The sequence below is a fragment of the Nomascus leucogenys genome, chromosome 8 (genome assembly GCF_006542625.1).
Source record: "Nomascus leucogenys isolate Asia chromosome 8, Asia_NLE_v1, whole genome shotgun sequence".
NCBI classification, from domain to species: Eukaryota; Metazoa; Chordata; class Mammalia; order Primates; family Hylobatidae; genus Nomascus; species Nomascus leucogenys.
This window is the reverse complement of record NC_044388.1, coordinates 13,982,937-14,007,152: the sequence shown is the minus strand read 5'-3', so window position 1 is coordinate 14,007,152 and position 24,216 is coordinate 13,982,937. Positions and strand designations below refer to the sequence as shown.

Below are 24,216 nucleotides of genomic sequence, written 5' to 3'. Positions count from 1 at the left end.
CCTCCCAGGTTCCAGGCTCTTGGTGCATTTTTGCCAACTGGTAGAAATAATAAGACACAGCCACATCTTTGGCATTCCATGCCATGTAGGTTATCCTGCAGTCATTCTTCTGAAATAAAGAAGGGAGAAGTTGAATGCGTAGGTATGTTTTCACCAGTCAAGGAGATTGCATGCTTTTATTTTATTTTTTTTATTTTTATTTTTTTTCGAGACGGAGTCTTGCTCTGTCGCCCAGGCTGGAGTGCAGTGGCGCTATCTCGGCTTACTGCTAGCTCCGCCTCCCAGGTTCATGCCATTCTCCTGCCTCAACCTCCTGGGTAGCTGGGACTACAGGTGCCCACCACCATGCTCAGCTAATTTTTTTGTATTTTTTTAGTAGAGACGGGGTTTCACCATGTTAGCCAGGATGGTCTCGATCTCCTGACCTCATGCCCGACCGGAGATTGCATGTTTTTCAACTGCTCAACACCACTTGTGAGTTTGGGAATTATAAATTCCATGAAAGGCACTTAGTTTGTATATTGCAGCCCATTTAAATTTCTCTGCATCCCCATTGTTACAGATCAAATCCAGTGTTTCACAGATCCAGTTGTGGGATAGGTGGAGGTCGGAAGGTCATTTGGTTGTGCCTCAAGCAACCCCACCTGGGACCACTCCTTAGCAATGCTCCAGAGGAGGAGAATATGCTGAAGCTATTCTGCTTCTTGTCAATTTGAGATTTTTCTGAAGTGCAATTTTTTATCTTCCTTTGTTCTCAAGCTTTTTCAACTCCACCGCTGCCTTACCTCATTCAAATTGATTGATTGATTGATTGACTGAGATGGAGTCTCACTCTGTCATCCAGGCTGGAGTGCAATGGCGTGATCTTGGCTCACCACAACCTCAGCCTCCCAGGCTCAAGTGATTCTCTCACGCCCGGCCTCATTCAAATATTTTTTATTTAAAAAGATTACAGGGTGGGCTCAGTGGCTCATGCCTGTAATCTCAGGACTTTGGGAGGCCAAGGCAGGTGGATCACTTGAGGCCGGAAGTTCGAGACCAGCCTGGCCAATATGGTGAAACCCCATCTCCACTAAAAATACAAAAAATTAGCTGGGCATGGTGGCACAGGCCTGTACTCCCAGCTACTCAAAGAACCTCTTGAACCTGGAGGTGGAGGTTTCAGTGAGCTGAGATCAAGCCACTGCACTCTAGCCTGGGTTACAGAGTGTCTCTGTCTCAAAAAGAAAAAAAAAAAAAGGAAAGGAAAGGAAAAAGATTATGGTTATGGTTCAAACTCTTTGGCAAAAGACAAAGACAAAATTATAGGCTGTGCACGGTGGCTCACGCCTGTAATCCCAGCATTTTTGGAGGCCAAGGCAGGCAGATCACCTGAGGTCAGGAGTTCGAGACCAGCCTGACCAACGTGGTGAAACCCTGTCTCTACTAAAAATACAAAAATTAGCCAGGCGTAGTGGCAGGTGCTTATAACCCCAGCTACTTGGGAGGCTGAGGCACAAGAATCACTTGAACCCAGGAGGTAGAGGCTGCAGTGAGCTGAGATTGCACCACTGCACTCCAGCCTGGGCAATAGAGTGAGACTCTTTCTCAAAAAACTCTTTCTCCCGGGTTCAAGGGATTCTCCTGCCTCAGTCTCCTGAGTAGCTGAGACTACAGGCGCATGCCACCACGCCCGGCTAATTTTTTGTATTTTTAGTAGAGATGGGGTTTCATTGTGTTAGTCAGGATGGTCTTGATCTCCTGACCTCGTGATCCGCCCGCCTCAGCCTCCCAAAGTGCTGGGATTACAGGCATGAGCCACCTGCTACCTCGCCTGGCCAGATTTTTTTTTTTTTGGAGACGGAGTCTTGCCCTGTCACCCAGGCTGGAGTGCAGTAGCACGATCTCGGCTCACTGTAATCTCTACCTCCTGGGTTCAAGTGACTCTCCTGCCTCAGCCTCCCAAGTAGCTGGGATTACAGGCACCTGCCACCACGGCTGGCTAATTTTTGTATTTTTACTAGAGACAGTGTTTCACCACGTTGGCCAGGCTGATCTCAAACTCCTGACCTCAAGAGATCCATCCACCTCGGCCTCCCAAAGTGTTGGGATTACAGGCGTGAGCCACCACACTCAGCCCATTTGTATATCTTCTTTAGGGAAATGTCTATGCAAATCCTTTGCCTGCCCTTCCCCCCTGGCTTTTTTTTTTTTTTTTTTTGAGACAGGGTCTCACTCTGTTGCCCAGGCTGGAGTGTACTGGCTCTATCTTGTCTCACTGCAACCTCCTACTCCTGGATTCAAGTGATCCTCCCACCTCGGCCTCCCAAGTAGCTGGGAACTACAGGGACACCCAGCTAATTTTTGTATTTTGCGGGGGTAGAGATGAGGTCTCACTATGTTGCCTAGGCTGGTCTCAAATTCCTGGGCTCAAATGATCTGCCTACCTCAGCCTCTCCAAGTGCTGGGATTATAGGCATGAGCCATCGTGCCTGGCCCTTTGCCTATTTTTAAAAGGGATTGATTTTTGTTGTTGCTGCTGTTGAGCTGTAGGAGTTGAGTTATTTATGTATGCTGGATATCAATCTCTTATTAGATATATGATTTGCAAATATTTTCTTCCATTTCATGGGTTGCCTTCTAATCTGTTGGTAGTGTTTTTTGATGCACAAAAGACATTTAATTTTGATAAAGTCCAACTGATCTATTTTTTATCTTATTGCCTGTGCTTTTTTGTGTTACGTCTAAGAAATCATTGCCAAATCCAATGTAATGAAGGTTTTCTTCTATGTTTTCATTTTTTTTTTTTTTTTTTTTGAGATGGAGTTTCACTCTTGTTGCCCAGGCTAGAGTGCAATGGCGCCATCTTGGCTCACTGCAACCTCTGCCTCCCAGATTCCAGTGATTCTCTTGCCTCAGCCTCCCAAGTAGCTGGGATTACAGGCATGTGCCACCATGCCCAGCTAATTTTATATTTTTAGTAGAGACAGGGTTTCACCATGTCGGTCAGGCTGGTCTCGAACTCCTGACCTCAGGTGATCCGCCCGCTTAGGCCTCCCAAAGTGCTGGGATTATAGGTGTGAGCCACTGCGCCCAGCCTATCCTGTTTTCTTCTAAGAGTTTTAAAGTTTGTGCTCTTATATTCAGGTCTTTGATCCATTTTGAAACTCCACACAGTCAATAATCCACATACAACTTTTGACTCCCCCCAAACTTCACTATCAATAGCCTACTGTTGACTCAAAGTCTTACTGATAACAGAAACAGTTGATTATCACACATTTTGTATGTTACATGTATTTGGTATGTATTCTTACAATAAAGTCAGCTAGAGAAAAGAAAATGTTAGTAAGAAAGGCGATCCGCCCACCTCGGCCTCCCCAAGTGCTGGGATCACAGGCATGAACCACCGCGCCTGGCCACAGTTATGATTTAATACTGCATGTTTGTGTTTGTTTACATTTCTCTTGACTGCTAATGGTGCCACATACAGTCTGTGTTTGTGTAAGTTTTGATAAGTTTTTTTTTTTTTTTTTGAGATGGAGTTTTGTTGTTTCACCCAGGCTGCAGTGCAGTGGTGTGATCTCGGCTCACTGCAACCTCTGCCTTTCAGTTTCAAGAGATTCTCCTGCCACAGCCTCCCGAGTAGCTGGGATTACAGCCACCTGCCACCACGCCTGGCTAATTTTTATATTTTTAGTAGAGATGGGGTTTCACCATGTTGGCCAGGCTGGTCTCGAATTCCTGACCTTGTGATCTGCCCGCCTTGGTCTCCCAAAGAGCTGGATTACAGGTGTGAGCCACTGCGCCCGGCCCAGTTTTGATAAATTTTAACTTTTTTTTTTTTTTGAGACAGAGTCTCACTCTGTCACAGAGGCTGGAGTGCAGTGGCGCAATCTGGGCTCACTGCAACCTCCACCTCCTAGGTTCAAGTGATTCTCCTGCCTCAGCCTCCTGAGTAGCTGGGATTACAGACATGCACCACCAAGCCCAGCTAATTTTTGTATTTTTAGTAGAGATAGAGTTTCACCATGTTGGCCAGGCTGGTCTCTAGTGATCCACCCGCCTCAGCCTCCTAAAGTGCTGGGATTACAGGTGTGAGCCACCGCAACTGGCCTGATAAATTTTAATGTTTTATAATAGATTTGTGTATATTTTATGATAGTAAATGATAGAATGGACAAGTATCTACATATATTTTATGCATTCATGATGTACCTTTTTCTTAATTTTTTTTCTATATTTCTAGGCTATATGGTTTGTAAATTTTTTCAAATGGTCACAAATCTCCAAAAACTTTTCTAACATATTTACTGAAAAACAAAGGCCACATGTAAGTGGATCTGTCTACTTCAAACTGATGTTGTTCAAGAGTCAACTGTATTGAGCTTTGTATCTGATTGTGAGAGTGAAGTCGATGATGTTGATAAGAGGAAATATGCATCTCCAGAATGGTAACGAGGAACTCTGGTAACTTATTCAGGGCTTTGAGGATTCTAGTTCTTTGCTGGGATCAGAAAAGGGGCCACTTAAATAAAAATTATGAGTATATGAAAACTCAGACTAAAATACATTCTAAGAATATTTTCTGGTATCTCTTTGTATAGGAACAGCAAGACATTTCACTTTTTTTTTTTTTTTTTTTTTTTGAGACAGAGACTTGCTGCAATGCCCAGGCTGGAATGCAATGGTGTGATCTCAGCTCACTGCAACCTCTGCTTCCCGGGTTCAAGTGACTCTCCTGCCTCAGACTCCCGAATAGCTGGGATTACAGGCGCGCACCACCATGCCCGGCTAATTTTTGTATTTTTACTACAGGTGTGGTTTCACTGTATTGGCTAGGCTCGTCTCGAACTCCTGACCTCAAGTGATCTGCCCACCTTGGTCTCCCAAAATTCCGGGATTACAGGCGTGAACCACTGTGCCGGCTGACATTTCACCTTATTTTTTAAGTTAAACAGTTCAGCTGCCTTGCTGTCATTTTCAAAAGAAACACTAGTTTGGTGTCCACAAAAAATACTGGAAAGCAATATACATCTTAACCAAAGTTGTTTTGGGAGGTACCTGTAGTGGATATTTTCTTTTTTCATCTGCTCATCACTGTTGGTTTGTTCTGGTAAAAAGAATCATGATTTTCTTTTGGAGGATTAGCTCTCCCCTATTCTCTGTCTCTAGATTTTTTTTTTTTTTTTTTTGAGATGGAGTTTTGCTTTTGTTGCCCAGGCTGGAGTGCAATGGCACGATCTGGGCTCACCACAACCTCCGCCTCCTGGGTTCAAGCGATTCTCATGCCTTTGCCTCCTGAGTAGCTGGGATTACAGGTATGTGGCACCACATCTGGCTAATTTTTTTTTTTTTTTTTTTTGAGATGGAATCTCGCTCTGTCATCCAGGCTGGAGTGCAGTGGTGTGATCTCGGCTCACTGCAAGCTCCACCTTCTGGGTTCACACCATTCTCCTGCCTCAGCCTCCCAAGTAGCTGGGACTACAGGCGCCCACCACCGTGCCTGGCTAATTTTTTTTGGATTTTTTAGTAGAGACGGGGTTTCACCATGTTAGCCAGGATGGTCTCGATCTCTTGAACTCATGATCCGCCCGCCTTGGCCTCCCAAAGTGCTAGGATTACAGGTGTGAGCCACCGCACCCAGCCATAATTTTGTATTTTTAATAGAGATGGGGTTTCTCCATGTTGGTCAGGCTGGTCTCGAACTCCTGCTCAGGTGATCCACCTGCTTTGGCCTCCCAAAGTGCTAGGATTACAGGCATGAGCTACTGTGCCTGGCCCTGTCTCTAGATTAAAGTATATGAATTTGCCAATGACACATAAGCTCAATATTTTATTGGAACTACTGGGAAATAAGTGCTCTGCTTCTTTTGGAATGGTTAGCTATAAAGATGATGTAAGTTGAACATTGGGGAAAGGTGGGAAGGTGGCCAGAAATCACTATGTGAAAACAAACTCTTTGATGTCAACAAAGAGGAAAGGAGAGATCATGTCCTGATGTCAATGTTTGCATTCGTGAATCTAGTCATATCTGAAGTTACCTATGTATGGATTTTTCAGTTATTAAGCCAAATATACTCCTTTTCTTAAATCAGTCTGAGTTTAAGTTTTTGACACTTGTAAGGAAAAGCCCTATGTATCAGAGCACAACATAATTCCATTTATTAAACATCACAAAATGTCTAAAAATCCTCTTTCATATCTTTCTATACCTTGGTGTCACTCAGAATGTCAGCTGTGCTAAATCTCTAGTCTCACTCTCTCAAAACTCCCAGAAACCATCTCTCCTAAAGTCAGCTCATTCCAGGTCTTTTTTTCTTACTCCCTTACTCAAACTTTTCTGGTCGCCTTCCTTATCCCCACCGCATCCCACCTTCTCCAAAACAAAAAATCTAACTGAGCCTTGCAGATCAGCCTAGCCTTCTGAGGCTCCTTTTGCTTCTTTACCTCTATTCCTTATTGAGATCAGCACAATTAATGCATGTCTGAACAACAAATGATCCTTTCTCTTTGGAAGGGTGAAAGTTCGGAAATATTTACATGTTAAATGTTCTGTTCTGGTCTCATTTGTATTCAGTACAAATAGTGTGTTTGCTTGGACATTAATTTTATTTGCAAATAGCTACAGCTGGGGGTCCCTTTGGGTAAGTCTTGCTAAGATACTGCATTGGTGGGTTTTTTGTTTGTTTGTTCATTTTGTTTTTGTTTTGTTTTTTAAGGGGATGGGGAAGGAATCAAAGTAGTCAAATCAGTTTGGTTGTTTTTACAAGCCCGAGAAATGGTCAAATTTTGGATTCAGACCAAGCACACCATAGTGTGCTAGAGGCAGTTTAATGACTTCCTACCCTCTTGCCTTTTTCCCCTTCTTTGGGAACATTCTTGGATTTTCTACAGAAACAGCCAGAGGCTCTCAATTGACAATTGCCTCACTCAGCAGTTTCTTGTTAAGCACATTTATCAGACACTGTTTCCAGGACTCTCTTAAGTGTCCTAAGAATATTGACTCATTCAAAAGCAGCCCAGCTGTAGTTGGGAGGGCACCAGCACTTGCTCTATAAAGATCTAGATTGTCTCTCTACCTCAAGAGGAATCCAAAATCCTATGCTGGACTCTCAAATGATCCCCAGCCCTTTGGTGATCACACTGTTTATGAGCAGTCTGAATTCCATTCTTGGGTCTACCTAAACTGGCACCCTCGGGCTATGGGGCCCAGTGGGGAGACCACCTAGCATGCTGGCTGCCTGGAGCCCAGGGAACTGTCAAGATGGCTCTGGAAGACTTCTCACCTTTTAAAAGCCCCGTATTTCTTTTACATATATTTTTGTCCTCATGAATTTTGCCAACCGCAATGGACTAAAATCTATTATAGCGTCCTGGAAAGGTGGGGAGAAGATGGGATAGTTGAGGAGAGTTTAATGAAGGGACTATTTAAAAAGGTGTGGATGGGGTTAAAGGAAACCTCTGGGCGTCATTACCCACCCCAGGCCTGAAGGGGCAAGGGTAGTTAGTGGTAACCAGAACCTGGAGAAAACTGCAGAAGAGGGCCACAGGATGGGAGTAATGGCTTTCAGATGAAGAACATAGCCACTGCTAACACGGTGGCCCGCTGGGGATGCAGGGGAGGTCCTGAATCACATCCTGCCTTCTGATCTGCAGGTGCCTCCCACTTGCCTAAACCAATTGAAAGCCAGATAACAGCTGACGTAGCCCATAAAGGTCAGTCCTGAGTCACAGAGCAGAGTCGAGAGTGGTTCTGAAGGGACAGAGGAAAAACCAGCAAGCACCTTCTGTTTTTTTCCCACAGCCAGCACCTTGGTTCAGCCCTCACCCTTTCTTGCCAGTCCCAGGGTTATAGCCTTCCTGCCTGTCCCCTGGACCTATCAAATCCAGTGCTTTTAATGACCAGTCTGTTTCCAAGAGGCTATATTCATTCCAGTTGGGACTGGGGCATATGCACCTGGATGGAAGAACCAGCTGTGCAGTGTCAAGACCCTTCCGTCAGAGACCTTATCAGTAAAATGGCGGGTGGACTCGGGAATGCCCGAAGACTTTTCCGGACCACGATTTTCCGATGCTGGACACATATTTAAACATGAAGGAATAGACTTGCGACTTTTAAGCGCAAACAATGGGTGGAAATGGACAGAAACTGCCTCCGTGCCCACTTGCAGCGGACTACATAGCCCTGGCAGACAGGCAGTTGCTTCAAACAAGCGCCCTCCAAGGGCGTAAGCTAGAGGGGCGGGGGCGGGTGCTTTCCCGTGGACCCTCCCACCTCGCGGGTAGAGGAAGTCCTTCAGTTCAGGCACAACCCTGAGCGCCCCCCGCAGTCTCCAACTACGGCGCCAGTCAGGTTGTGGGGTGGGGGCGGCGGAGAGCGCAGGCGCAGAGTCCGCGCCGGCGGCGCCCCTCTGCCTCCGCACTACCCCGGGCAGCGCCCGCCTCGATTTTCCCAGGCGAGTGCACACCCGCGTCAGTCGCCTCCGGGGGCACCTTCCTCGCCGCGACACGCAGGTAACCGGGCCCCGGGAGCCGGTCGGCGGCGGGGGACTGGGACCTTGATCCTGCCGGCCCGGCCGCCCGACAGGGGAATGAGAGCGGACCCCGAAGTCCACACACCCGCGTTTAGCCACCACACCTAAGGGGCAGAACAGTCTTTTTGGGTAAGGGCCGGGCTGGGGGCGACGCGCCCCACCCGCTTTGCAGACTTCGGGGTGCTCTGCACGACGCCTGAAAGGCCGCGGGGCCCGCATTTCTCTGCGCTGCCCTCCTGGAGAACCGGGACACGGGGACGGGAGGGCCAGCATCGGCTACGGCCCGGTTTCCCGTTTCTTTCCGCTGTCGCGTGTCTGGGTCCTCCTGCAGCGTCCATGATGAAGGCCAGGGGCTGTTGCTTTCCTCTCGCCCAGTAGCCCACCCAAGCAAGGGGTGAGTCACTGTGGCGTCATATGGGATCAATTTCAAATACAAGTTTTAAAAAATGCTGGATGATTTTAGAAATATGGCCAAGAATTTGTATTTTCCATTACTTTCTTGTCTCATGTCCATGACTCTTGAACGCCAGTCTGTGGGCGCTGAGATTTTCGTGGTACATCGACGGTTTGTAGAAGTCTTTTCCCAAGGGAAGACGAGGGCAAAGGTTAGTGAGGAAGGGCCTGGTCACGGCCGAGAGTGGCGGAGGAGGCTCAGGGCAAGTCCGCACAGCCTCCAGCAGCCACGGGGAGGAAAAGGCGAATCTTTCCTCACAGTACTCTGGGCTCTGTAGAATTTCTACGCCACGTGCGCCCATTTGGCCTCATTTGAGAGGAGGAGAGGGAAGAAGGGTAGCGCGGGCCGTCAGGAAGGAGACTCGTGTTGCGGCGGATGAAGGCTCAGCGCGGACCTGCATCTCGGGCCAGGTTTTCACCCGGCTCCGCGAGGAGCGGGCGGAAAGCTCGTTTCCGAGTAACGATCGAGGGCCGGGAGATAGTAACGCCCCGGGTCCAGAGGGCTGGTGGTAGCTTCGGAGGAGCGATCTTCCTCCGCGGGAAAGGAGTTGGATCAGGCTTGCCTATGTCCGTGGTGCTGATGCTGAAGTGCCTCGCGCGGCCCTCGTCGACTGACTTCCTGGGCCGCGGCCTGCGTTGCCCTTCTCCTCTGCACCTTTGTCAAAAATAGCCCATCTCCACGGCTGATGGCCAGAGTGGAGCAGGCCCAACACTGAAACTCTTTTCAGACAAGTTGAGGCTGGTTTCCTGACCATAACATGAAAGCAAATGTGGCTTGCCTTGGAGGTACAGATAAGCATATGAATAACAGATTTTATTACCTATGAGAAAGTACACACCATGAGCATAAACAGGAATTCTCACATATATTTATGAAAGATACAGGTACGTGCATTTACACACCTAACACACATGCAAATACACCCATCTCTTTTGAAAACCATTATACACTACAAGCCACAAATTTTTTTATAGCTTTTGTAATCCATCTTTATTTTTTGACACTTCTAGTAAATGTGAACTCTGCAGAACCATTTATTTTCGTAATCATCTGTTCCAAAGGCACAGAGCCTGTGGATTGAAGTGTTTGGTATTTGGCTGAGCAATTAAGTATTTACACTCATTTAAATTCCAGAACAACGTCTAGGAAGATGTAAAATTGATACCAAAAAAATTCCTTAAAGCTTAAGGAAAATGAATTAATGTAAATTTTAATAAGAACAACTTATAAATAATCTTATAGAAATTTATAATCTGAACATGTGACTAAAATGTATCATAATGGAGACAATTTTAAATATATTAGTGGTATGTGGTTTTTGTGAAGTTCTTAAAGTTTACATTTGTATTTTTCAAAAACATTGGTATTGTTTTTTCCTTAAAAACTATATGCTCATTATAAGAATTTTAGGTAATAGAGAAATGCATAAACATAGAAAACCATTGTAAACAGATTTTCATTTAGATGAACATACATACATTTTAAATGGACCAATCCTCTATTGGTTGAATTTTTGCTATATAATTTATAATTAATGTCTTTCAAGCCAATATATATAAAACTAGGTCATCATTATTAAGGGTTGCATAATATTGATCTGTGTGGATAGAATGTAAGTTATTTAAACAATCCCATAATAATGAACATTTATGTCCAATTTTTTAGACTTTAAAAAAATTATTGTGGAAAGAATATGTAACATGAGATCTGTCCTCTGAACAAAAAAAAATTTTTTTTTGAGACATTGTCTCGCTTGTTGCCCAGACTGGAGTGCAGTGGCGTGCTCTCCGCTCACTGCAACCTCTGCCTCACAGGTTCAAGGGATTCTCCTGCCTCAGCCTCTTGAGTAGCTGGCCACCGCACCCGGCTAGTTTTTATATTTTTAGTAGAGACAGGGTTTTACCATGTTGGCCAGGCTGGTCTTGAACTCCTGTCCTCAGGTTATCTGCCTGCCTCGGCCTCCCAAAATGCCAGGATTAACAGGCGTGTGCCACTGCACCCGGGCCTGTCTTCTTAACAAAATTTTAAGTGTATAATACATTATTGTTGATGTATATTGTTGATAGGTGCAATGCTGTATAGCAGATCTTTAGAGCTTGTGCATCTTGCTTAACTGAGACTTTATGCCTGTTGATTAGTAACTCCTGATTTTGCCCTTCCCTCCCTGGAAACCACCATTCTACTCCTTGATTCTATGACTTTGACTACTTCATTTTTATTTTTATTTATTTTAATTTTTAATTTTTGTTGGTACATAGGTATATATATATTTATGGGGTACATGAGATGTTTTGATATAGGGATGCAACATGTTTAATAATCACATCATGGTAAATGGGGTATCCATCCCCTCGAGCATTTATCCTTTGTTTTTATAAACAATCCAACTATATTCTTCTAATGATTTTAAAACGTACAATTAAATTATTCATGACTATAGTCATCCTGTTGTGCTATCAAATACTAGGTGTTATTCATTCTTTCTACTTTTTGTATCCATTAACCATCCCCAGTTTTCCCCACAACCCAAACCCTCTCCCACTACCCTTCCCAGCTCTGGTAACCACCATCCTTCTACTCTTTTTTCTTTTTTTGAGATTGAGTCTTGCTCTTGTTGCCCAGGCTGGAAGCTGGAGTGTAGTGGCATGATCTCAGCTCACTGCAACCTCTGCCTTCTGGGTTCAAGCGATTCTCCTTCCTTAGCCTCCCAAGTAGCTAGGATTACAGGTGCCCGCCACCACACCCGGCTAATTTTTGTATTTTTAGTAGAGATGGGGTTTCACAATGTTGGCCAAGCTGGTCTCAAACTCCTGACCTCAGGTGATCTGGCTTCCTTGGCCTCCCAAAGTGCTGGGATTACAGGCGTGAGCCACCGTGCCCAGCCTACTCTCTATCTCCAGGAGTTCAATTTTTTTGATTTTTAGATCCCACAGATAAGTGAAAACACGTGAAGTTTGTCTCTCTGTGCCTGGCTTATTTCACTTAACATGATGACCTTCAGTTCCATCCATGTTGTTGCACATAACAGGATCTCATTCTTTTTTATGCCTAAATAGTACTCCATTGTATGTAAATATCTGTTGATGGACACTTAAGTTGCTTCCAAATCTTGGCTATTGTGAACAGTGCTGCAACAAACATGGGAATGCAGATAACTCTTCGATATACTGATTCCCTTTCTTTTGGTTATATACCCAGCAGTGGGATTGCTGGATTGTATGGTAGCTCTATTTTTAGTTTTTTGAGGCACCTCCAAACTGTTCTTCATAGTAGTTGCACTAATTAATATTCTCACCAACAATGTGTGAGAGTTCCCTTTCTCCACATCCTTGCCAGCTTTCGTTATTGCCTGGCTTTTGGATAAAAGCCATTTTAACTGGAGTGAGGTGATATCTCATTGTAGTTTTGATTTGCATTTTTCTGATGATCAATGATGTTGAGCACCTTTTCATATACCTGTTTGCTATTTGTATGTCTTCTTTTGAGAAATGTCTTTTCACATCTTTTGCCCATTTAAAAATTGGATTATTAGATTTATTCTGATAGTTATTTGCCATTCCTTATATATTCTGGTTATTAATCCCTTGTCAGATGGGTAGTTTGCAAATATTTTCTCCCATTCTGTGGGTTGTCTTTTCACTTTGTTGACTGTTTCCTTTGCTGTGCAGAAGCTTTTAAACTTGATGTGACCCCATTTATTCATTTTTGCTTTGGTTGCCTATGCTGGTGGGGCATTACTCAAGAAATTTTTGCCCAGAACAATGTCCTGGAGAAAATTTCCCCAAGTTTTCTTGAAGTAGTTTTATAGTTTGAAGACTTACATTTGAGTCTTTATTCCATTTTGATTTGATTTTTCTTTTTCTTTTTTTTTTTTTTTTTGAGATGGAATCTCCCTCTGTCACTCAGGCTGGAGTGCAGTGAGTGCAGTGGCTTGATCTCTGCTCACTGCAACTGCCGCCTCCCAGGTTCAAATGATTCTCCTGCCTCAGCCTCCTGAGTAGCTGGGATTACAGGCGTGCACCACCACACCTGGCTAATTTTTTTTTTTTTTTTTTTTTTTTTTTTAGTAGAGACAGGGTTTCAGCATGTTGGTTAGGCTGGTCTCGAACTCCTGACCTTGTGATCCACCCACCTCAGCCTCCCAAAGTGCTGGGATTACAGGCTGATTTGATTTTTCTATGTGGTGAGTGATGGGGTCTAGTTTCATTATTCTGCATATGGATATTGTTTTCCCAATATCATTTATTGAAGAGACTGTCCTTTCTCCAGTGTATGTTCCTGGCAGTTTACTGTAGCTGTATGGATTTGCTTCTGGGTTCTCTATTCTGTTTCATGGGTCTATGTATCTGTTTTTATGCCAGTACCATGCTGTTTTGGTTACTATAGCTCTGTAGTATAATTTGAAGTCAGGTAATGTGATTCCTCCAGTTTTTTTCTTTTTGTTCAGGATAACTTTGGCTATTCTGGGTCTTTTGTGGTTCCATATAAATTTTAGGATTTTTTTTTCTATTTCTGTGAAGAATGTCATTGCTATTTTAACAGGAATTTCATTGAATCTATAGATTGCTTTGGGTAGTATAGACAGTTTAACAATATTGATTCTTCCAATCCATGAACATGAAATATTTTTCCATTTTTTGGTGTCCTCTTAAATTTCTTTCACAAATGTTTTACAGTTTTCTTTGTAGAGATCTTTCACGTCTTTGGTTAAGTTAATGCTTAGGTATTTAATTTGATTTGTGGCTATTGTAAATGGGTTACTTTTTTGATTTCCCTTTCAGATTGTTCACTGTTGGCATATAGAAATGCTGCTGGCTTTTGTATGTTGATTTTGTGTCCTGCAACTTTACTGAATTTGTTTATCTGTAAACAATAGTTTACTAATAAATTCTAAAGTTCTAACAGTTTTTTGGCGGAGTCTTTAGGTTTTTCCAAATATAAGATCATATCATTTGCAAACAAGGACAATTTGTCATCTGCTTTTCCAGTTTGGATGTCCTTTATTTCTTGCTTTTTTAAAAAAAATTATACTTTAAGTTCTAGGGTACATACGCACAATGTGCAGGTTTGTTACATAGGTATACATGTGCCATGTTTGTTTGCTGCACCCATCAACTCGTCATCTACATTAGATATTTCTCCTAATGTTATCCCTCCCCCAGCCCCCAACTCCCCACCTACCGGCCCTGGTGTGTGATGTTCCTCATCCTGTGTCCATGTGTTCTCATTGTTCAACTCCCACCTATGAGTGAAAACATGCGGTGTTTGGTTTTCTGACCTGGTGATAGTTTGCTTAGAATGATGATTTCCAGCTTCATCTATGTCCCTGCAAAGGTGGATGTCCTTTATTTCTTTATGTTATCTGATTGCTGTAGCTAGGACTTCCAGTACTGTCTTGAATAACAGTGGTGAAAGTGGCCATCCTTTTTCTAGATCTTGAAGGAGAGGCTTTCAGTTTTTCCCCATTCAATACGATACTAGCTGTGGGTCTATCGTATATGACTTTTTTTTTTTTTTTTTTTTTTGAGACAGAGTCTTGCTCTGTTCTTCTGGCTGGAGTGCAGTGGTGCCATCTTGGCTCACTGTAACCTCTGCCTCCTAGGTTCAAGCAATTCTCATGCTTCAGCCTCCCAGGCAGCTGGGACTACAGGCATGCACCACCATGCCAGGCTAATTTTTTGTATTTTTAGTAGAGGCAAGGTTTTGCCGTGTTGGCCAGGCTGGTCTCAAACTCCTGGCCTCAAGTGACCCACCCCCTCAGCCTCCCAAAGTGCTGGGATTACAGGCATGAGCCATCATGCCCAGCCATATATGACTTTTATTATGCTGGGATATGTTCCTTCTGTGCCCAGTTTTTTGAGGATTTTTATCATGAAAGGATGTTGAATTTTATCAAGTGCTTTCTCAGCATTAATTGAAATGATTATATGGTTTTTGTTCTTTATTCTGTTGATATAATTTATCACATTGATTGATTCACACATATTGAACCATCCTTGCATCCCTGGGATAAATCCCACTTGGTCATGATGAATGACTGTTTTAATGTATTGTTGAATTTGCTTTACTAGTATTTTGCTGAGGATTTTTGCATCAGTATTCATTAGAGATATTGGCCTGTAGTTTTCTTTCTTTGATGTGTCTTTGTCTAGTTTTGGTATCAGAGTAATACTGGCCTCATAGAGTGAGTTCGGAAGTATTCTCTCCTCCTCTATTTTTGGGAACAGTTTGAGTAGGATTAGTATTAATGCTTCCTTAAATGTTTGGTAGAATTCAGCCATCAGGTCCTGGGCTTTTCTTTTCTTTATGTTTTTTTTTTTTTTTTTTTTTTTTTTTTTTTTTTTTTTTTTTTTGAGATGGAGTCTTGCTCTGTCCCCCAGGCTGGAGTGCAGTGGTGCGATCTCGGCTCACTGCCAGCTCTGCCTCCCGGGTTCATGCCATTCTCCTGCCTCAGCCTCCCGAGTAGCTGGGACTACAGGTGCCTGCCAACACGCCTGGCTAATTTTTTGTATTTTTAGTAGAGACGGGGTTTCACCATGTTAGCCAGGATGGTCTCGATCTTCTGACCTCATGATCCGCCTGTCTTGGCCTCCCAAAGTGCTGGGATTACAGGCATAAGCCACTGTGAGGTCCTGGGCTTTTCTTTATGGGGAGGAAAAGAACTTTAGAATTCAGTAAAGTTTCAGGATACAAAATCAACATACAAAAATCAGTAGCATTTTATTATGATTTTCATCTTGTTAACTTGTTATTGGTCTGACTAGGTTTCAAATTTCTTCATGAATCAATCTTGGTGTGTTATATGTGTCTAGGAATTTATCCATTTCCTTTGGGTTTTCCAATTTATTGGCATATCGTTGCTCATAGTAGCCACAAATGATCCTTTGAATTTCTGTGGTATCAGCTGTAATGTCTCCTTTTTCATCTCTAATTTTATTTTATTATTTATTTATTTTTTTGAGATATGGTCTGTCACCCAGACTGGAGTGCAGTGGTGCAATCTTGATGCACTGCAACCTCTGTCTCCCCTGGCTCAGGCAATCTTCCCACCTCAGCCTCCCAAGTAGCTGGGACCACAGGCATGCACCACCACACCTGGCTAATTTTTTATATTTTTGGTAGAGATGAGGTTTCACCATGTTGCCCAGGCTAGTCTCAGATTCCTGAGCTCAAGTGCCTGCCTCACCCTCCCAAAGTGTTAGGATTATAGGCATGAGCTACCTTGTCCAGCTGCCTCTGATTTTATTTATTTGGATCTTCTCTCTTTTTCTTAGTCTGACTAAAGGTTTGTCAACTTTGTGTATCTTTTAAAAAAACCCAACTCTTTGTTTCAGTGACCTTTTGTATTTTCATTTCAATTTCATTTATTTCTGCTCTAATCTTTATTATTTATTTTCTTCTACAAAGTTTTTTTTTTTTTTCTTTTAAACAGAGTCTTGCTCTGTCATGCACGCCGGAGCACAGGGGCATGATTATAGCTCACTACAGCCTCAACCTCCTGGTGCCCAAGTGATCTTCCTACCTCAGACTCCCGAGTAGCTGGGACTACAGGTGTGCACCACCACACCCAGCTAAGTTTTGTATTTTTTATAGGGATGAGGTTTTGCCATGTCGCCCAGGCTGGTCTCAAATTCCTGGGCTCAAGCAATCTGCGGGGCTCAGCCTCTCAAATTGCTGGCCTCTTCTACTAATTTTGGGTTTGGTTTGCTCTAGCTTTTCTAATTCTTTAAGATGTGTTATCAGGTTACGTATTTGAAGTTTTTCCTCCTTTTTTGATGTAGGCACTTACAGCCGTAAGTTTCTGTCTTTGTATTGCTTTCACTGTATCTCATAGCTTTTGGTGTATTGTGTTTCCATTATCATTTGTTTCACGAAATTTCTGAATTTCCTTAATTTCTTCATTGACCTATTGGTCATTCAGGAGCATATTGCTTAATTTCCATGTGTTTGTATAGTTTCCAAAATTCTTCTTGTTATTGATTTCTAGTTTACTTGTGGTGTGGTCAGAGAAGATACTTGGTGTCATTTCAGGGTTTTTTTTTTTTTTTTTTTGAGACAGGGTCTTGCTCTGTCTCCCAGTCTGAAGTGCAGTGGCATGATCTCGGCTCACTGCAACTTCCACCTCCTGGGTTCAAGCCGTTTTCCTGCCTCAGCCTCCGGAGTAGCTGGGACTACAGGTGCACGCCACCATGCCCAGCTAATTTTTGCATTTTCAGTAGAGATGGGGTTTCGCCATGTTTGCCAGGCTGATCTCAAACTCCTGACCTCAGGTTATCTGCCCACCTCAGCCCCCCAAAGGGTTGGGATTACAGGCGTGAGCCACCGCACCCGGCCTTTTTAATATTTTAAGACTTGTTTTGTGACTTAACATGTGTTCTATCCTTGAGAATGATCCATGTGATGAGAAGAATATGTATTCTGCAGCAGTTGGATGAAATGTTCTGTAAATATCTATTAGGTCCATTTGTTCTATATTGCAGATTAAGTCCAATGTTTCTTTGTTGATTTCTGTCTGGACAATCTGTCCAATGCTGAAAGTGGGGTGTTGAAGTCTCCAGGTATTATTGTATTGAGGTCTCTCTCTTTTGCTGTAATGTTTAATTTATATATCTGGGTGCTTCAGCACTGGGTGCATATTTATTTATAGTTGTAGCCTCTTGAAGAATTGACCCTTTTATTATTATATAATGACCTTCTTTGTCCCTTCTTACAGTTTTTGTCTTGAAATCTATTTTGTCTGATATTAGTGTAGCTACTCTTTTCCTTTTTTGGTTTTCATTGGCATGGAATATCTTTTTCCATCCCTTTATTTTCGGTCTATTTGTATCTTTATAGGTGAAGTGTGTTTCTTTTAGGAAACAGATTCACTGGGTCTTGCTTTTTAATCCATTCAGCCAGTCTGTCTTTTGATTGGAGAATTTAGTCTGTTTACATTCAATGTTATCAATAAGTAAGGACTTCTGCCATTTTGTTATTTGTTTTCTGGTTGTTTTGTGGTCTTCTCTTCCTTTTTACCTTCCTTCTTGTCTTTTAGTGAAGATGATTTTCTCTTGTGGCATGATTTAATTTCTTGCTTTGTGTGTGTGTATCTGTTGTATGTTTTTTGACCTGAGGTTACCAGGAGGCTTGCAAATACTGTCTTATAACCCATTATTTTAAACTGATGACAACAAAGATTGCATAAACATGCAAAAAACTAATAAAAACTCTACACTTTAACTTTATCCCTCTGCTTTTTAACTTTTTGTTGTTTCTCTTTATATCTATTGGATTGTCTACGTCTTGAAAAGTTATTTTTGATTGATTTATCATTTAGTCTTTCTACATAAGAGCAGTTTACACACCACAATTACAGTGTTATAATAGTCTATGTTTTTCTGTGTGCTTACTATTACCAGTGAGTTTTGTACCTTTAGATGACTTTTTTTTTTTTTTTTTTTTTTTTTTTTTTTTTTTGAGATGGAGTCTCGCTCTGTCACCCAGGCTGGAGTGCGGTGGCGCAATCTCGGCTCACTGCAAGCTCCACCTCCCGGGTTCACGCCATTCTCCTGCCTCAGCCTCTCCGAGTAGCTGGGACTACAGGCGCCCGCCACCACGCCCGGCTAATTTTTTGTATTTTTAGTAGAGACGGGGTTTCACCATGGTCTTGATCTCCTGACCTCGTGATCCGCCCGCCTCGGCCTCCCAAAGATAGAGTCTTGTTCTGTCACCAGGCTGGAGTGCAGTGGCGCCATCTTGGCTCACTGCAACCTCTGCCTCCCGGGTTCAAGCGATTCTCCTGCCTCAGTCTCCTGAGTAGCTGGGACTTCAGGTGGCTGCCACTATGCCCGGCTAATTTTTGTATTTTTAGTAGAGGTGGGGTTTCACTATATTGGCTAGGCTGGTCTGGAACTCCTGACCTTGTGATCCGCCCGCCTCAGCCTCCCAAAGTGCTGGGATTACAGGTGTGAGCCACCACGCCTGGCCTCTTTTATATTATTTTTTATTGCTGATTAATGTTTTTTTCTTTCAGATTGAAGAACTCCCTCTAGCATTTCTTGTAGAAAAGGTCTGGTGTTGATGAAATCCCTCAACTTTTATTTGTCTGGGAAACTATTTCTCCTTCATGCTTGAAGGATATTTTCACCAGCTATACTACTCTAGATAAATTTTTTTTCCCCCTTGGCACTTTAAATATGTCTTGCCACTATCTCCTGGCTTGTAAGGTTTCCACTGAAAAGTCTACTGGCAGACATATGGGAGCTCCATTATATGTTATTTGTTTCTTTTCTCTTGCTGCTTTCAGGATCCTTTCTTTATCCTTGATCTTTGGGAGTTTGATTATTAAGTGCCTTGAAGTAGTCTTCTTTGGGTTAAACTTGCTTGGTGTTCTATAGCCTTCTTGTACTTGAATGTTGATCTCTTTCTCTAGGTTTGGGAAGTTCTCATATTATTTCTTTGAATAAACTTTCTACATCTATCTTTTTCTCTACCTCCTGTTTAGGGCCAATAACTTTGAGATTTGCCCTTTTGAGGCTGTTTCTAGATTTTTTAGACATACATTATTTCTTTTTTTTTTTTTTTTTTTGAGATGGAGTCTCGCTCTGTCGCCAGGCTGGGGTGCAGTGGCGTGATCTCGGCTCACTGCAACCTGTGCCTACCGGGTTCAAGTGATTCTCCTGCCTCAGCCTCCCGAATAGCTGGGATTACAGGCATACACCACCATGCCCAGCTAGTTTTTGTATTTTTTTTTTTTTTTTTTTTTTTGAGACAGAGTCTCGCTCTATCGCCCGAGCTGGAGTGCAGTGGTGCGATCTCGGCTCACTGCAAGCTCCGCCTCCCAGGTTCACACCATTCTCCTGCCTCAGCCTCCTGAGTAGCTGGGACTACAGGCACCCGCCACCATGCCCAGCTAATGTTTTTGTATTTTTAGTAGAGACAGGGTTTCACCGTGTTAGCCAGGATGGTCTCAATCTCCAGACCTCATGATCTGCCCGCCTTGGCCTCCCAAAGTGCTGGGATTACAGGCATGAGCCACTGCGCCTGGCCTACTTTTTGTATTTTTAGTAGAAATGGGGTTTCACCATGTTGGCCAGGATGGTCTCGATCTCATGACCTGGGGATCCGCCCACCTCAGCCTCCCAAAGTGCTGGGATTACAGGCATGAGTCACCGTACACGGCCCACATCATTTCTTTTTATTCTTTTTTCTTTTTGCTCTTCTGACAGTGTATTTTCAAATAGCCTGTGTTTAATCTCAGTAATTTTTTTCTTCTGCTTTATCAATTCTGCTATTAAGAGACTCTCATGCATTCTTCAGTATGTCAATTGCATTTTTCAACTCAACACTATTTCATAGTTATATGTGAACTCAATCCACATATCTGCCATATTTACTAAATTTTGTTTAATCATTTTCTGACTGCATAAAAATCACTTGCTTTGTATCTCTCTTTTATTTAAGACCCCAAAGTATCAGCAACTTTACTGAACTCCTTTACTTTAGGAACTCAATGAAGGAAAGGAGAAACAGGTGATTTCATTTCCCATTTATTTTGCCTCTGGTTTCTGAGTAACTCTCGCTGGCCACTGTTGTAAATGGGAGTGAAGACCCTGAAAAATGAATGAGGCTGCTGAGGAGGGTGGTGGACAACAGCCAGAAACTCACATTGCTTTTTGGATTCCCTTACTTTACAGTTAGGAGATACAAGATAGAGTTAGGTTGCAGAGTTGTGACAACCAAAGCTCTGCACTACAACTAATTAGATCCAGAATTAGAGGTGCTTGGTTAAGAAGGTGACTTTCTCCAAAGCATATCAGCTAAGCCAGAGGACTCATTCATTTTCCCAGCATTTGTTGAGTCTGAGCTAGGAGTTGGAGATGTTAGGAAGAAAGATAAAGACATAATGCCTTTTCTTAGAGTGGTAACACTTTATCAGGGGATACTGGTACATAGGCACCTCACAATGATACAGTATGTCAAGGATGATGACAGAGCCCTGTAGAAAGTGTTCTAGAATCCAGAGAATGAACAGATTGTTCAGTGAGAGGTTTTTCAAGTAGGTCACCAGGAAAATTGTAGGCATGTGGGTGGGAATTTGCCAGAGATTGCTTTGTTGGGCATTAAGTAGCTGATAATCTCAAGTTGTAAACAAATGGCCTGGAAGGTGACAGCCTGGGTTTGAAGCCTGACTGCACTATTTAGGACCTTGGTAAGCTTGGGCAAGTCACCAAACCTTGCTGAGCTTCATTTAAGTTTTTTGAAAAAAGGAGTAATATTAGTACCTACCTTGTTGGACTTGTGGGTTTAAGTGAGATAATACATGTAAAGTGCTTGAGTCTAGTCTTTTTTTTTTGGCCTATTTAAAAAATTGCATGTACATCACTCTGCACAAATAATTATTCCTGTTGTTAGAGCTCTCAAAGGTTAAAAAACTGTAAACTCTTTGTGTCTTCTGCATTTGTGTGATCATTCTTCATTTTTTTTTTTTTTGAGACAGAGTCTAGCTCATCACCCAGGCTGGGGTGCAGGGGCACGATCTCGGCTCACTGCAAGCTCCGCCTCCCGGGTTCATGCCATTCTCCTGCCTCAGCCTCCCAAGTAGCTGGGACTACAGGTGCCTGCCACCATGCCCAGCTAATTTTTTTGTATTTTTAGTAGTGATGGGGTTTCACAGTGTTAGCCAGGATGGTCTCGATCTCCTGACCTTGTGATCCACCTGCGTTGGCCTCTCAAAGTGCTGGGATTACAGGTGTGAGCCACCACGCCCAGCTCATTCTTCTAATCTAGAAGTTTCTCTTTTAGTGTAGTTTAAATCTCAAACTGCTCCTTTTTACCAATTCTTAGGCTATCCTAAAACAAATTAGTTCTAGGCTGAAATTGTCATTACTTTTGCTTTGTTCTCCCATATTCTGATGTTAAAGCAAATCTATAGTTAATTGTATAATTTCCTTCCTTTAATGTGCATAGTACTTGTTGTGTCTGTTTTGTGGCACTTATTACCATATATCTTTTCTTACCCATTAACTTTTAAGTTCCTTAAGAGAAAGCCTATGTCTTCTTGGTCTTGTCTCTCATAATGTCTTAGCATGGTGCCTTCCACATCATAGGCACTCATAAATACTGACTGAATGAAGGAATAATCATGAATGCATGAGATTGCCAGATAGCTGATGTGATCTCAGACTGCCTTCATAGAAACAAAATCCCCCTGAACAGGACAAAGTATAGAAACTGAGGAGAGTGGTTAAGATGGTGGGAGGACTGAGGCCAGGTGTGGTGGCTCACACCTGTAATCTCAGCACTTTGGGAGGCCGAGGCAGGTGGATTACGAGGTCAGGAGATTGAGACCATCCTGGCTAACACGGTGAAACCCTGTCCCTACTAAAAATACAAAAAAATTACCCAGGCATGGTGGCGGGCGCCTGTAGTCCCAGCTACTCGGGAGGCTGAGGCAGGAGAATGGCATGAACCGGGGAGGCGGAGCTTGCAGTGAGCTGAGATCGCGCCACTGCACTCCAGCCTGGGTGACAAGAGTGAGACTCTGTCTCAAAAAAAAAAAAAACAAAAAAACAGAATAAAACATAAGATGGTGAGAGGACTGAAAACCATGATTATACATGGAATAACTGAAAACCCAGGGGATATTCAGTTTGGAGAAGAGGAAACCTACAGTGGGAGAACTTAGATGAGGAGGGTAGGGAACAGTAGTTCATGTTATCAAAATGTTGTTATGTGGAGGAGGGAATCAATTTGTGACCTCAGAAGACATGTATAGTAGCAGCCTTGGGAAATTACATGGAGAAAGATTTTGACTCATTGTTAAAAAGTAACTTTCTAACAATCAGGAATGACTTCCAACTGGCTGTTCTGAGAAGGAGTGTTTCCAGTCATTGTAGGTGGTCAATCAGAAACTGTACTATTTGATGGGGATGCTGGAGAGCAGTGATCCCCAACCTTTTGGGCACCAGGGACTGATTTCATGGAAGACAGTTTTTCCATGGAAGGAGTCGGCGGGGTGGGGTGTGTGTTCACGAATGGTTTCAGAATGAAGCGATTCCACTTCAGATCATCAGGCTTTAGAGTCTCATAAGGAACATGCAACCTAGATTCCTCACATGCACAGTTCACAATAGGGCTTGTGCTCCTATGAGAATATAATGTCGCCGTTGTTCTGACAGGAAGTGGAGCTCAGGCGGTAATGCTTGCTTGCTCTCCACTCACCTCTTGTTGTGTGGCCTAGTTCCTAATAGGCCACGGACCAGTACTAGTTCATGCACTGCGGGTTGGGCACCCCTGCTGTAGAGAGAGGATATACTTACTCTTAAAGGAATTGGAGTAGATGATCTCCAAAGTCTTTTAAACTCTCATGGTCTTTAATTCTATGTATTGTAATATATATTAATGTATATATTTAATAAAGGTTAATCATATACAATGCTATTGTATATGGTATTGTATAGTAACTGTATACAATAGCACTGTATATGATTTACCTTTATTAAATATATGTTAATATATGTATATATTTATGTATTGCATATCCTCATTATCACTAATTGCTTAAATTAATGAAAGGTAAAAATGGCTTTTTAAAAATTTGATCTTGGATTATTTAAAAAAGATTACTAACATGTCTTGCTTGGGGACACTAGTGTATAAAACATTATATGAACAGTGTTTAAATTGCAGTAAACAAATTTACATTGTTGTTAGCATGTCAAATGCAAGTAAATACTATTTTAATTTCTTTGTTAAATCTAAAAGGAGAAAAGTGAGCCAGAGTCAACTCGTCCCAATTCAGATGAATTGTGTGTTTATTATTTATTTATTTTTGAGACGGAGTTTCACTCTTGTGGCTGAGGCTGCAGTGCAATGGTGTGATCTTGGCTCACTGCAACCTCTGCCTCCCGGGTTCAAGCGATTCTCGTGCCTCAGCCTCTTGAGTAGCTGGGATTATAGGCACCTGCCACCACACCCAGCTAAATTTTGTATTTTTAGTAGAGGAGGAGTTTCATCATGTTGGCCAGGCTAGTCTTGAACTCCTGACCTCAGGTGATCCACCTGCCTTGGCCTCCCAAAGTTCTGGGATTACAGGTATGAGCCACTGCACCTGGCCAAATTGTGTGTTTAAAATTCAGGACTTCCTCCTCACCACCACCACTGTCTCACTATCACCATCATTGCTAACATATATATATAGCATTTATTATGTGTCTAGCTCTGTTATAAACATACCACACATATCAACTCATGTACTTTTCCCCA

The 24,216-nt window shown here is 42.8% G+C and overlaps 1 protein-coding gene across 4 annotated transcripts in view; it reads left to right on the top strand.

Annotated features, from left to right (window-relative positions):
• The first annotated feature begins 8,305 nt into the window (after positions 1-8,305).
• SLC35G2 (solute carrier family 35 member G2) overlaps positions 8,306-24,216 on the top strand; it is a 37,175-nt gene continuing 21,264 nt past the window's right edge. The window contains exon 1 of one of the 4 annotated variants that reach the window (XM_003265269.3): positions 8,306-8,496. The gene's annotated coding sequence lies outside the window, so the exon portion shown is untranslated. Of the gene's footprint in view, positions 8,911-9,706; positions 9,756-24,216 lie in introns of those variants that run through there. The other 3 variants (XM_003265270.3, XM_003265268.3, XM_030816775.1) reach the window with 3 other exon arrangements.